Genomic DNA, 11,516 nt, shown 5'->3' with positions numbered 1-11,516 from the left:
AAAAAAAAAAAAAAAAATCATAGTAGATCTCTTTTTCTTTCCTCCTTTGCAAATAGATAGAAAGTTATTGGTAGGTTAGATCTCCCGCTCTTTTATCTCTCGCAATTATTTAGATTTTAAATATTTTGAAAATCAAAATAAAAAAAATTTGCTTCATAATATTTTTAGAAAAGAAAAATTAGAATCTAATGGCAAAAGAACTGTAAACCTAATTAAAAAAATTGAGAATACATGTGAGCAATAAGTAACAGAGGGAAAAAAGGGAAGATTTGGGGAGCGAATTAAAAGAAGAAACAGAGTAAATATAGAGAAGGAAAAAATGGGAGATATGGAATTTATTAATATCTTTGACTTTTTTTGTAATTAAGAATAGATAAAAATTGGCAAGACACAGTTGTAAACCTAATTAAAAGAAAAAGAACACACATAGATAAAAGTAGATGAGGAAAAAAAGGAAACGACATCAATAGAAAAGAACCTCATGTTAGATAAAAATTGGCAAGACAGTTGTAATGTCATGTTAGATATGTGAAGGAACCTCATGCGTATATATATGTCACGGCATCGGATTTCTTCCCCTTTATGATACGAAAGAATGAATTACGATATTTACGTTCGCCATGATATCATGCGGGCCCTTTTCTGTTCTATGGTGTCCGGCGACATGTAACACGTTGTGCCCGACCAAGTCAGGCCCGAGGGGGATGTATACGAACCCGCCTAGTGGGTCCATGTACGCGTACATGGGCCGTGTGTGAAGAAGTACCACACACCCAACCCTACCCAGAATAGAAAAGCGCCCAAGGCTATGTAAAGTTTATGAAAAGTTAGGTCCCGCTCATATGTTGCATGTGTTTGCATTTCTAACCCCAACAGTGGGGTGACTTACTGAGTATTTCATAAAATACTCAAGCCACGTGCTACCTACATTTTTCAGGTAAAGGCAAGGCGCCAATGTACGATTGACGATGGAGCTGAGGACACCATGGAAGTTGGGGATGGGATATTTTTAGGAGTTTATGTTTATTGGACTGTTTTAAGTTATAGCATCGAGTATTCTTTTATTTAGATTTATTTTGAATTCAGTTATTGAAGGTTTATTTTTGGAGATAGGTTTGTTTTGGATTTATGAATCTTTATGAAAGACTTTTTTGTGTTTTCCAGGGTTATTTATGATGGGATTCGGCCTAATGAATTATGCATGCATGGGTGAAGTCACTAATTAGGTTTAGAAAATTAGAGGCATTTCAGTTGGTATCAGAGCTCTAGGTTATAGGTCTTGTAGACTGGCTTACAATGTAAGCTTAACGTACTTCCATGGTCCTCCAGCAAACGCACTATCACGGTCAGGTACGCCTTTTTTTTTTTTTTAAGAAGTAAAGCTTCCTAGTTAAATGATGTATGTAGTAGTGAATGTGTATTTTATGGTGAATGAAATGATATGCATGTGTTATATGTTAGCATGATTTATGATATGTCATGTACTGTCGACTGGTTATGATGATGCTATAGTTGAATGTATGAGTGATTTGTATGATTACGAATGTTTATAGAATCTATTAGATAAGTATGTGACTTAGTAGTTACGAGCACTGTTTAGATGTCACCTAGAACTCAATGAGGAGGTCTTAGGGGACGACTCCCACTAAGGGGTAGAGGAAGAGGAAGGGGACGTAATGGGAGACGAGAGGATTCTGTAGAACAGCCTGTTCCGCCACCAGCGGCACCTCAAGCCGCACCAGATCCTACAGCTGCCCTAGTAGATGCATTACAAACTGTGATTCAAAATCGGACTACCAACCAACAAGCAAATGCTTCTACATCAACTATGGAGGCTAGCTACCTGCGGGATTTCAAGAGGGGTGACCCTCGAACTTTTAAGGGGACATCTGAAGATCCAACGGTGGCACAAATGTGGTTGAGGTCCATTGAGTCAGTATTTTTGTTGACCAACTGCCCTAAGGCCCATAGGGTGGAGTGTGCTACGTTTATACTGCGTGATGATGCGGAATTGTGGTGGCAGGCCACCCGTGACCTTATTAGTCCTGAGGGTGGTGCAGTCTCGTGGGTGTTGTTCAAGGATGCCTTCTTTGAAGAATATTACCCAGAGGATGTCCAGCTGCGAAAGTAGTAGGAGTTTACCCAATTGAGTCAGAGGGGGCGTACTGTTACTACCTATGCCAAGGAATTTTCTAAGCTGAAGTGTTTTGCCCCAGAATTAGTGAACACAGACTACAAGACAGCCCGACGATTTGTACTGGGTTAGATATGAAGATTCGTAACATTGTTGAGGCGATTGCACCTACCACTTACGCTGCCGCCCTGAGAGTAGCTAAGGCTATGGAAGGACTTGATAGTTCGCGTGAACCCCCTTCATCACCAGTGGGACAGAAGCGACGCCGCGACCAGGCTAACCGAAATGAATTGTCGTTTCTACAAACACAGAGACGATTCAATAGACAGCACCGGGATTATAGGCGTGAGCATCAGGGCAGTGAGAACAGGTCAGAGAGTAGGCCCAAGTGTAAGGATTGCGGTAAGAATCATTGGGGCCAGTGTTTGGCTCGATCTGGAGCTTATTTTTGATGTGGAAAAGAAGGGCAAAGACTCTAATCTTAGTATGAAGTAAACACATGGACCAATGTACATTAGAGAAATAATTTTATAGAAGTTTGAACTTGAAACTGATGTTATGAGCTCACATAAGTTGACTTAGATTTTAAAAGATAAAATCGAACTTTTATTAAGGATAAATTTGTGACAACAACTTAAGCTAATCAGGTAAGTGACCTTACTATAGAATAGACTAAAAATGGTACGAGTTATGATGATGTATGAGCTGTATCATATGATGTCATATAATAGTATATGATGATGTATGAGTTATGATGCCGGATGATGTGCGTAGTATATTAAATGACGTAATTGATATGCTTGATGCACTTTATGGCAATATAATGAGTATGATGATTGCATGACGTTTAACTTAATATGATGATGTTTTCCATATTGAGTATACTATATGATCCTATCATATTGCATCATGTCGTTAGATCGACATAGAACGCAACCTTAAAAGCATGAAAATGATATTAATGTAAATACCTACGAGTAGAACAACCTAGAGTAACAAAAAGATGAGACTAGAGTGTTGAATCAGTAGAGACATTATGATGGATTTAGAGGACCTCATGCATATTGTATGTTCATAAGCATAGGGCTACTTCCCCTAGAGATGATGAGTGCAGACGCACACAATATGATTAATGAGTGCGAATGTGCACAGTATAATGATGAGAGTGTTCATGAGGCGCATGACACTATGAGGTTCTGCTGACCTCTAGACGTCGCTATAGATTAGCTTCACTAGAGCATCCAGGGGGTGTGCGAGCACCCTGGAGATTCACATTCGCACGTGTGAGTCGTATGTACAGAAGTACTACACATCCAATTTCTCCGAGACTAGAGGTCACCCATATGATGTTAGAGATAGGTCCCTAAATCATGATAGCATGTGTTTGCATTTGCATGACCCCCTATTGTAGGGCCACTTACTGAGTATTCTTTGAAATACTCAGGCCGTGTGCCACATTATTTTTCAGGCAAAGGCAAGGCACGCTTGTGTGGAGGATGGCGGCATCGCGAGTAGAGACTGTGGCACTTGCATAGGGTAGACTCATATTTAAATTTCTAGTCTTAGGTTATAATAGGTTGTCTTGTATTTCATCATTTTAAATTATTTTGTATTTGTTTTTATTTTCTCTAAATTGCAGTATTTCGTATTTAAACACCTAAGACCTTGACTGTGTTTTCTAGAGAAGAAGTTGTTTTAAGCATTTTCGGAGTTTATGTTATAAATGATGTTCATTTTAAGAGTTATATTTCTGCATTAGAGATGAGCATGAGATATTAATAGCAACTCTAAGTATGTGGAAATTTAGGGTCGTTACAATTGGTATCAGAGGCATACACCGAGGGATGTGCCAGCGAGGAGGTTGTTCCCAGAAGGGCGATAGACACGAGGCGGAGTGTCAGTCATGACGATGGACCCCGAAGGGGGGTGGATTTTGTGGGGGTCCCACATCGATTAGAGAAAGAAATGAGGGTCAACGAGGACGCTGGGCCCTAAAAGGGTGTGGATTGTGATATCTCACATTGGTTGGGGAGGAGAACAAAACACCGTTTATAAGGGTGTGAAAACTTTTCCCTAGTAGACGCGTTTTATAGCCTTGAGCAGAAGTCCGAAAGGGAAAGTCCAAAGAGGACAATATCTGCTAGCAGTGGGCCTAAGTCGTTACAAATAGTATCAGATCTCTAGGTTTTAAATTCTGGAGACTAGCCTACGATGTAGGCTTGACACGTTCTATGGTCTCAACGTCGATGCCCCATCACCATCAGGTATGCCTTGTACAAGATAAGAGAAGGGAAACGTTTTTGAACTCACATGCATTTTTATGATGATATTACTGAAATTGTTGTGATATTTCATATATTTATTTAAGAGTACGATGTGACATGCAGCATGTGATTTTATTTGCAATATGATGTGAACTTAGTATATGTGATGTATAACATAAGTTCTTAAATAATGAGCCTTAGACTTAAGAGATGTTATCTTGGTTTTTAAAACCATTCCGCCTAGACCACGCGAAAGAGTAAGATGAGGAAGGGGACGACCCCTATTAGAGGAAGAGGACGAAGTGAGGCTGAAGCGAGCCCGCCTCGAAGTCGGGGACAGGGTTTGAATTAGAACTCGTATTGCTTGTATTTCCGATAAGCACCCCTGCAGGGATAGACCAAGTAACTAAGGATAGAGTAAAGAATGGTCAAGCAATAGTAGCCGACCAAACTTTATGCATAAACCTAATAGTAGTAAAGATGACCAACTTCGACGTAATACTAGACAATGATTGACTAGCTGAAGACCATGCTAGTATAGATTATTGCCAAAAACAAAGTGATATTCTCACCACCGGTGAGACCTAACTTTAAATTTAAAGGCACAGGTAATGAAACTACTCCAAAGGTAATCTTGATGATGAAAGCAAAGAGATTAGTCCAACAAGGCAGTTGGACTATATTAGCATATGTCGTAGATGTAAGAAGAAAGAAAAAGACCTTAGACAATGTATTAGTAGTAAAGAAGTTCCCAGACGTATTTTCGGAAGACCTACTAAGAATACTCCGTCCCCAAAGCCCTTATAGCATGGCATCAATAAGATTAAAGGAACTTGAGACGTAATTACAAGGCTTATTGGGTAAGAGCTTTATCTGTCTTAAAGTCCCCCATTGAGTTGCGCCAACATTAATGGTCAAGTAGAAAGATGACTTGATACGCCTATACATTGATCATAGGAAAAAAAAAATATAAGGACCCTAGCTTAAATAAAATTTTGGAGACAAATTAACATAAAACCCGGTGGCCTATAGGCTAGTACTACCTGACAGACCTCATTCACGTAAATGAACTGTGAACCCTGTCAAATTACAATGACTTAAGTTACGAAGGGAAGCCTAGGAAAATCTTAATTCGTAATTTGAATGAGTTCGCAAGAAAGAGATGGTCTTCATCAAAATACCAAGACGAAACTAGTATATGAAAGAGATCACGTTAGAACAGGAGATAAGATAAGAGAGAAGTACCCAAATTTAGGATACGAGTTTTACACTTGGAAGAAAGTTCCTTTGTTGGTATAAGATGTAAGGATTAGGAAAAAAAAATTACTAAGATGACAATGAAAGGCAAGAAATTGATTAAACATTGATCTAGTTGGTGAAAGGAAACAAGTCTTGAAAAAAGTGAGAAAGTTGAAATTAAGGTTGAGCTAGTATCTAACGTTTTCCAATATTCATGTTTACTTGAATTTGATGGGGAGCCTTGTGTCAGGTTGTTAAGGGATTACACAAAATTACATGACCATTGGAATATGTTGAAGAGTTAAACCAAAATTTGGGGTGGTGACAACGACCCTTAACAAAATTTTAAGATATTTTCAAGATCCTAGAAGAGAAATACTATAGAAAATTATATCAAACTGGTTTATGATATTAAGGGTAATTACGCAAGATTTGAAGGAGATTAAGACAACTTAGGAATGTAAAGCAAGAGAGAAAGTATGAAACTACGTATATGGAGAGAAAACTCAAATTTTCATAGACCAAGAGAATTTAAAATATTTCTTCACGAGAAAGAGTTAAATATGAGGTAGAGAAGGTGGTTATAATTGGTGGACTACAATGTAGATATCCAATACCACCCTAGAAAAGCAACTATGGTCGCAGATGCCCTAAGTAGAAAGACGACCTACTCGCTGGTCCTCATTGTGGGGGAAGTAAGGATACCAAAAGATTTTGAGCAAGCCAACTAGCTGTAGTGACCGAGGGAGTCATAGCGCAGCTGGCTCGACTCGCAGTACAACCTACGTTTAGACAGAGAATTATTACCTCCCAACGAGAGGATTCTAACCTGTAGAAAGTCCTAAGCCAACTAGTCGAGAGTCAAGTAGACAGATTCTCGAAATTCTCAGATGAATGACTATTATATCAGGGATGTCTGTATGTCCCGACAATAGAGAAGCTGAGGAAAGATATACTAACAAAGATACACAACTTGACATTTGTCATGCACCCAGGAGGTACTAAGATGTACCATGATTTAAAACAACACCTCTGGTGGAAGAGCATGAAAAGAGGGGTAGCCAAGCTTGTTAGTGTGACTTTGTGGCCTAAATAGATGGATAAAAAGAGTGCCTAAACTAAATCTTAGAGGACATTATTAGAATGACACCATTTGAGACCTCGTATGGGAAATAGTGAAAGTCCTCGCTAGGTTGGGATGAAGTAGATGAGAGAGCGCTAGTAGGACCTGAGCTAGTTCGAGTCACCAATGAGGCTGTCTAGAAAATCCGTGCGAGTATGGATGCACCAGTTAGTTCGCACACCGCTGGGCCACTTTCCTTATCGAACGAGCATACTCTGGGAGCTCCTTAGGCTGGACAGCTATTAGAACTAGTAACCGTCACAGTGGCAATAGGTTAAACATAATGATCGTTTTCTTGCTTGATTGTCGCAACATTATGTGATAAGATAAAGAATCAACTACAAGGGGAATAAGATTCGGATTACCTTGTTGATCAAATATCTCAAGGCAAGAACATTGTTTGAGATTCGAATCACTCCACAAGCAAGATCGATCATGTCTAGCTTGAATGATTCTTTTTTATCAAATATCTCAACGCAAGAACACTTGATTGAGATTCAAATCACTCCACAAGCAAGATTGATCATGTCGAGCTTGAATGATTCTACATGCAACCTAAACTACATAGAATTGCAAAGAAACTTAGCCATTGGCCAAAGAAGAACACAAATGCTTTTTTACTGTATTTTTCAAGTCTACTTACAAATATAACATACATGACTTTATATAGCCTCAAAATGAAACTATTAAAGACATTCCGTAACATTCATACTTAATGACCATAATTAGCCATTATGTAAATGTAACCTAAAGTAAATAAAATGTCTTAAAATACAATAACTCTGAATTACTCTAAATTGTAACCCACCCAAAATTTACAACAATCAAACTTTATTCTTCTTTAATGTAGTACAATTGAAACATCTTTTGATAATTTTGACAACCTTTTCTTCACATCTTCATTGAAGTATATTCTTGTTGTTGTTGTTGTTGTTGTTGTGGTTGTTGTCGTCGTCGTCGTTGTTGTTGTCGTTGTTGTTGTTGTTGTTGTTGTTGTTGTCGTCGTCGTTGTTGTCGTTGTCGTTGTTGTTGTCGTCGTTGTTGTTGTTGTTGTCGTTGTTGTTGTTGTTGTTGTTGTTGTCGTCGTTGTTGTTGTTGTCGTTGTCGTTGTTGTCGTTGTTTGTTGTTGTCGTTGTCGTTGTTGTCGTTGTTTGTTGTTGTCGTTGTTGTTATTATTATTATTATTATTATTATTGTTATTATTATTATTATTATTATTATTATTATTATAAAATGAATATTTGTATCTCTTCTCTTTTTTCTTCATATTCTCCATCTAGATTTAGATTTAATGGGTGAGTTGTGCAATCCTAACACTTATTCGTCGAGAAGCAAATTAGAATATCGGTAAAAACTTAAGCCACCTATCTCTCTTAATTAGTTCGAATTATTTCAAAATATTTTAACCGTATAAAATAATGGTCATACCTACTCAAACTCTTCTAGAAGCAAATTTTCTCTCTATATATATTAGGCCACCTCTCCTAAACATTAGTCATTAAACTATCAAAGTCTTCACTCCTCTTTATCAATGGCTCTTCACCCGTTTGCTCACTCCTTTTATGATGAACCCTTCCACCAAACAAGTCTATTTTGATCCCAATTCTTCATTTATCTATCCTAGCGTTGCAAGAATATTTGGAAACTACAAGTTATTGTACGATGGTCTGAAAAGTACAAGTCATTGTACGACGATCACAAATAGCGCTGCAAGAGTATCAAATCAAACTATTGTACGATGGTCTGAAAATTACAAGCTTCCTATTTCGAAACATGAGTACATTGAATCATTAAATAGTGAATTTAAGATATGAATGGTAGAAATCTTTAAATTAGTTGTTTCTTTGTTTATTGAGTTAGCAATTACTTGTTTGTTGTGTTTGGGGGGAAATATATGTAGAACGCATCAATGAGCTAAAGGTCGAGGTTGGTGTGCTTATGAACCAAATAATATATGATCCTGTAAAGCAACTCGAGCTCATTGATACTTTACAGCGATTTGGAATTGCATACCATTTTGAGAATGAGATTAAAGATGTGTTAAAAAGAACGCATCAAAAAAAGCTATGAAAGTGATGATTCCAAAAAGAATAATTTGTATGCAACTCACTTCAATTTAGATTAGACAACGTGGATTCATTGTTTCCAAGTGTAATAACTTTCTTCCTCACTTATTATTTCTTTCTTTCAAAGTATCATCCCTTAATATATATTTATTACATTTTAAATGAATTTCTTTTTATGTCATTAATTATTTCATTTTAAATGAATTAACTTTCATTTCCTTTCAATTTATTCTTTTTTTTTTATAATTATTTTATTAATTTTATACGATATAATGGAATAGCAATTCAGAAGATGTCAAATCTACAAATATGTGAAAATGTCGAAATGAAAATTTAATACTTTTATCATGTTGGATTAGACGATGCATATTTATTAATATAACAACTTTTTTATATTATAATGACAAAGGTTTTCCATAACTTCAAGGATGAGAGAAAAAGCTTTAGCACAAGACACTGTCAAGATTTAAATGTTATGTTATCATTGTATGAAGCTTTGTTCTTATGTATAGAAGGTGAAAATATTCTAGAGACAACAAAACATTTTACAATAAACTATTTGGAAAAGTACATGAGATCATGCTATGATGAATATGAAACATCCACTATTAGACATGCATTGTGTTGGATGATGGAAGTCCCACATCGGCTAATTTAGGGAATGATCATGAGTTTATAAGTGAGGAATACTAACTCCATTGGTGTGAGGCCTTTTGGGGAAAGCCCAAAGCAAATCCATGAGAGCTTATGCTCAAAGTGAACAATATCATACCATTGTGGAGAGTAGTGTTCGTCTAACACATTGGAGCTTCCGTTACATTGGCAAATATCAAGATTGGATATAAGATGGTTCATTGATATCTATTAGAGAAAAGTGGATATGAACTCTATTCTTTTCGAAATTGCTAAATTAGATTTCAATCGAGTTCAATCTATCCACAAAAAAGATCTGAAATATGTATTAAGGACTATTATAAACCTATTTAGAGAATTAAAAATAATTTTTTGTGGTACTTTTTTCCTAAGATTTAGTTTTAGACCACCAATTTACTTAAAAGTTCTTTTTCTTTTATAAAATAGGATACCTTTTATCGTTAATAGGAAAAAAAAAAAGATGTTTTAAATAGATAGATTGGTGTAAATTTAATTCTATTAATATTTATCCAATCTAATTCATTCATTCATTATGAAAAAGATATTATATTTGGTATAAGATTCAACTAGTGGAAATTAATATTAATTGAAATGGAAATAAAGTAATACGACATTAATAATTCAAATGCATGTATAGTAAATTTAATAATATTAATACCTGTACAAACTAAACATAGCCTTCTCATATGTATGAATAGTTGGTGGAGTAACACCCGATTTGGCAACAAGTTGAGGTTTCCAAGAGATAAATTAATAAAATGTTTCTTTTGGATGGGTGTTGCATTTGAACCTAATCTCTCATATCTTAAAAGAATGGGTACAAAAATCAATGCATTATTAACAATAATAGATGATGTTTATGATGTTTATGACACATTACATGAACTCGAGCTCTTTACGGATGCCATAGAGAGGTAAACTTTTTTTTTTTGTTCTTTTAGAAAATATATAAATACTTAACTCTCGTTTTAGGTGGAATGTTGATGTAGTGGACAAGCTTTCTAACGGTATGAAAATATGTTTTTTTTTGCTCTCCACAATTCTATAAATGAGGTGGCTTTTGAAATGTTGAGAGACAAAGGAATTAATGTGATCCAATACCTTAAGAAAACGGTATGAATTTAATTATTGATATAATTTGTTGGTCTTCCACAATTGTGCGACTTGCTAATGATCTAGCAATATCATCGGTATGTAAACCACGTCTTGCTATCTTCATTACAAGAAACCCCCCCTTTTTCTTATACAAATAGTCAAAATTTAAGTATTTGAGTAGGTAACTATCTTCGAGTTAATGAAATTCTATAAGTAATTAAATTTAACATTTTGAAACTTTCATCAACTAACAAGTTTTATTCAGGATGAATAAGAAAGAGGTGATATTCCGAAATCATTACAATGTTACATGAATGACACGGGAACCTCAGAGAGTAAAGCTCGTGAATATATAAAGCATTTGATTGATGAGACATGGAAGAAGTTAAATGAGGTTGAAGTTGAGAATTCTATCTTCCCTCAAGTGTTCATCGAGAGAGTTATGAATTTTGCTAGAATGGCTCAATACGTGTATCAATATGGAGATGGACATGACATAGGTCTCCAAAAAATAAAGGATAGTATAATGTCTCTACTTATTCGACCCATTTCCATTCATGAGCCGAGAATCTACAATGAGATTTAAGCTATGGTGAGCTCGTTAAATGAAGTTTTAGAAGACCTTGGAGTCCTTCCCTACATATTTTTCAATGTTGAGCTTTTTATTTCATTATTATCATTGTAATTTCAATTTTTGTTTATTATTTAAGCCAGTTTTAGTAGGAGAGCTAAGGTTATTTGTAACTCACGTACTTTATAATATTCTTAGCAATTTTAACATAGAGGTTACGAGTGTATTTATTATAAAGGTCAAGGATACAATTAAAAAATGAAATAGAAAATGCTCAAATACAAAAATGGACTAATACACAGGAATGACCCCTCTGTGACCAATCCACGAGCTTTTACTCTTAAGTCTAGTAAGTATATAACTCTTTGCG

General features: G+C 35.8%; 1 pseudogene; it reads left to right on the top strand.

Annotated features, from left to right (window-relative positions):
• The first annotated feature begins 9,226 nt into the window (after window positions 1-9,226).
• LOC111434909 lies at window positions 9,227-11,161 on the top strand (annotated as a pseudogene).
• Window positions 11,162-11,516: the final 355 nt, after the last annotated feature.

This window comes from Cucurbita moschata, unplaced genomic scaffold (assembly GCF_002738365.1).
Source record: "Cucurbita moschata cultivar Rifu unplaced genomic scaffold, Cmos_1.0 Cmo_Scf00047, whole genome shotgun sequence".
NCBI lineage: Eukaryota > Viridiplantae > Streptophyta > Magnoliopsida > Cucurbitales > Cucurbitaceae > Cucurbita > Cucurbita moschata.
The sequence above is the reverse complement of the archived record's forward strand: the minus strand, read 5'-3'. Positions and strand labels throughout refer to the sequence as shown.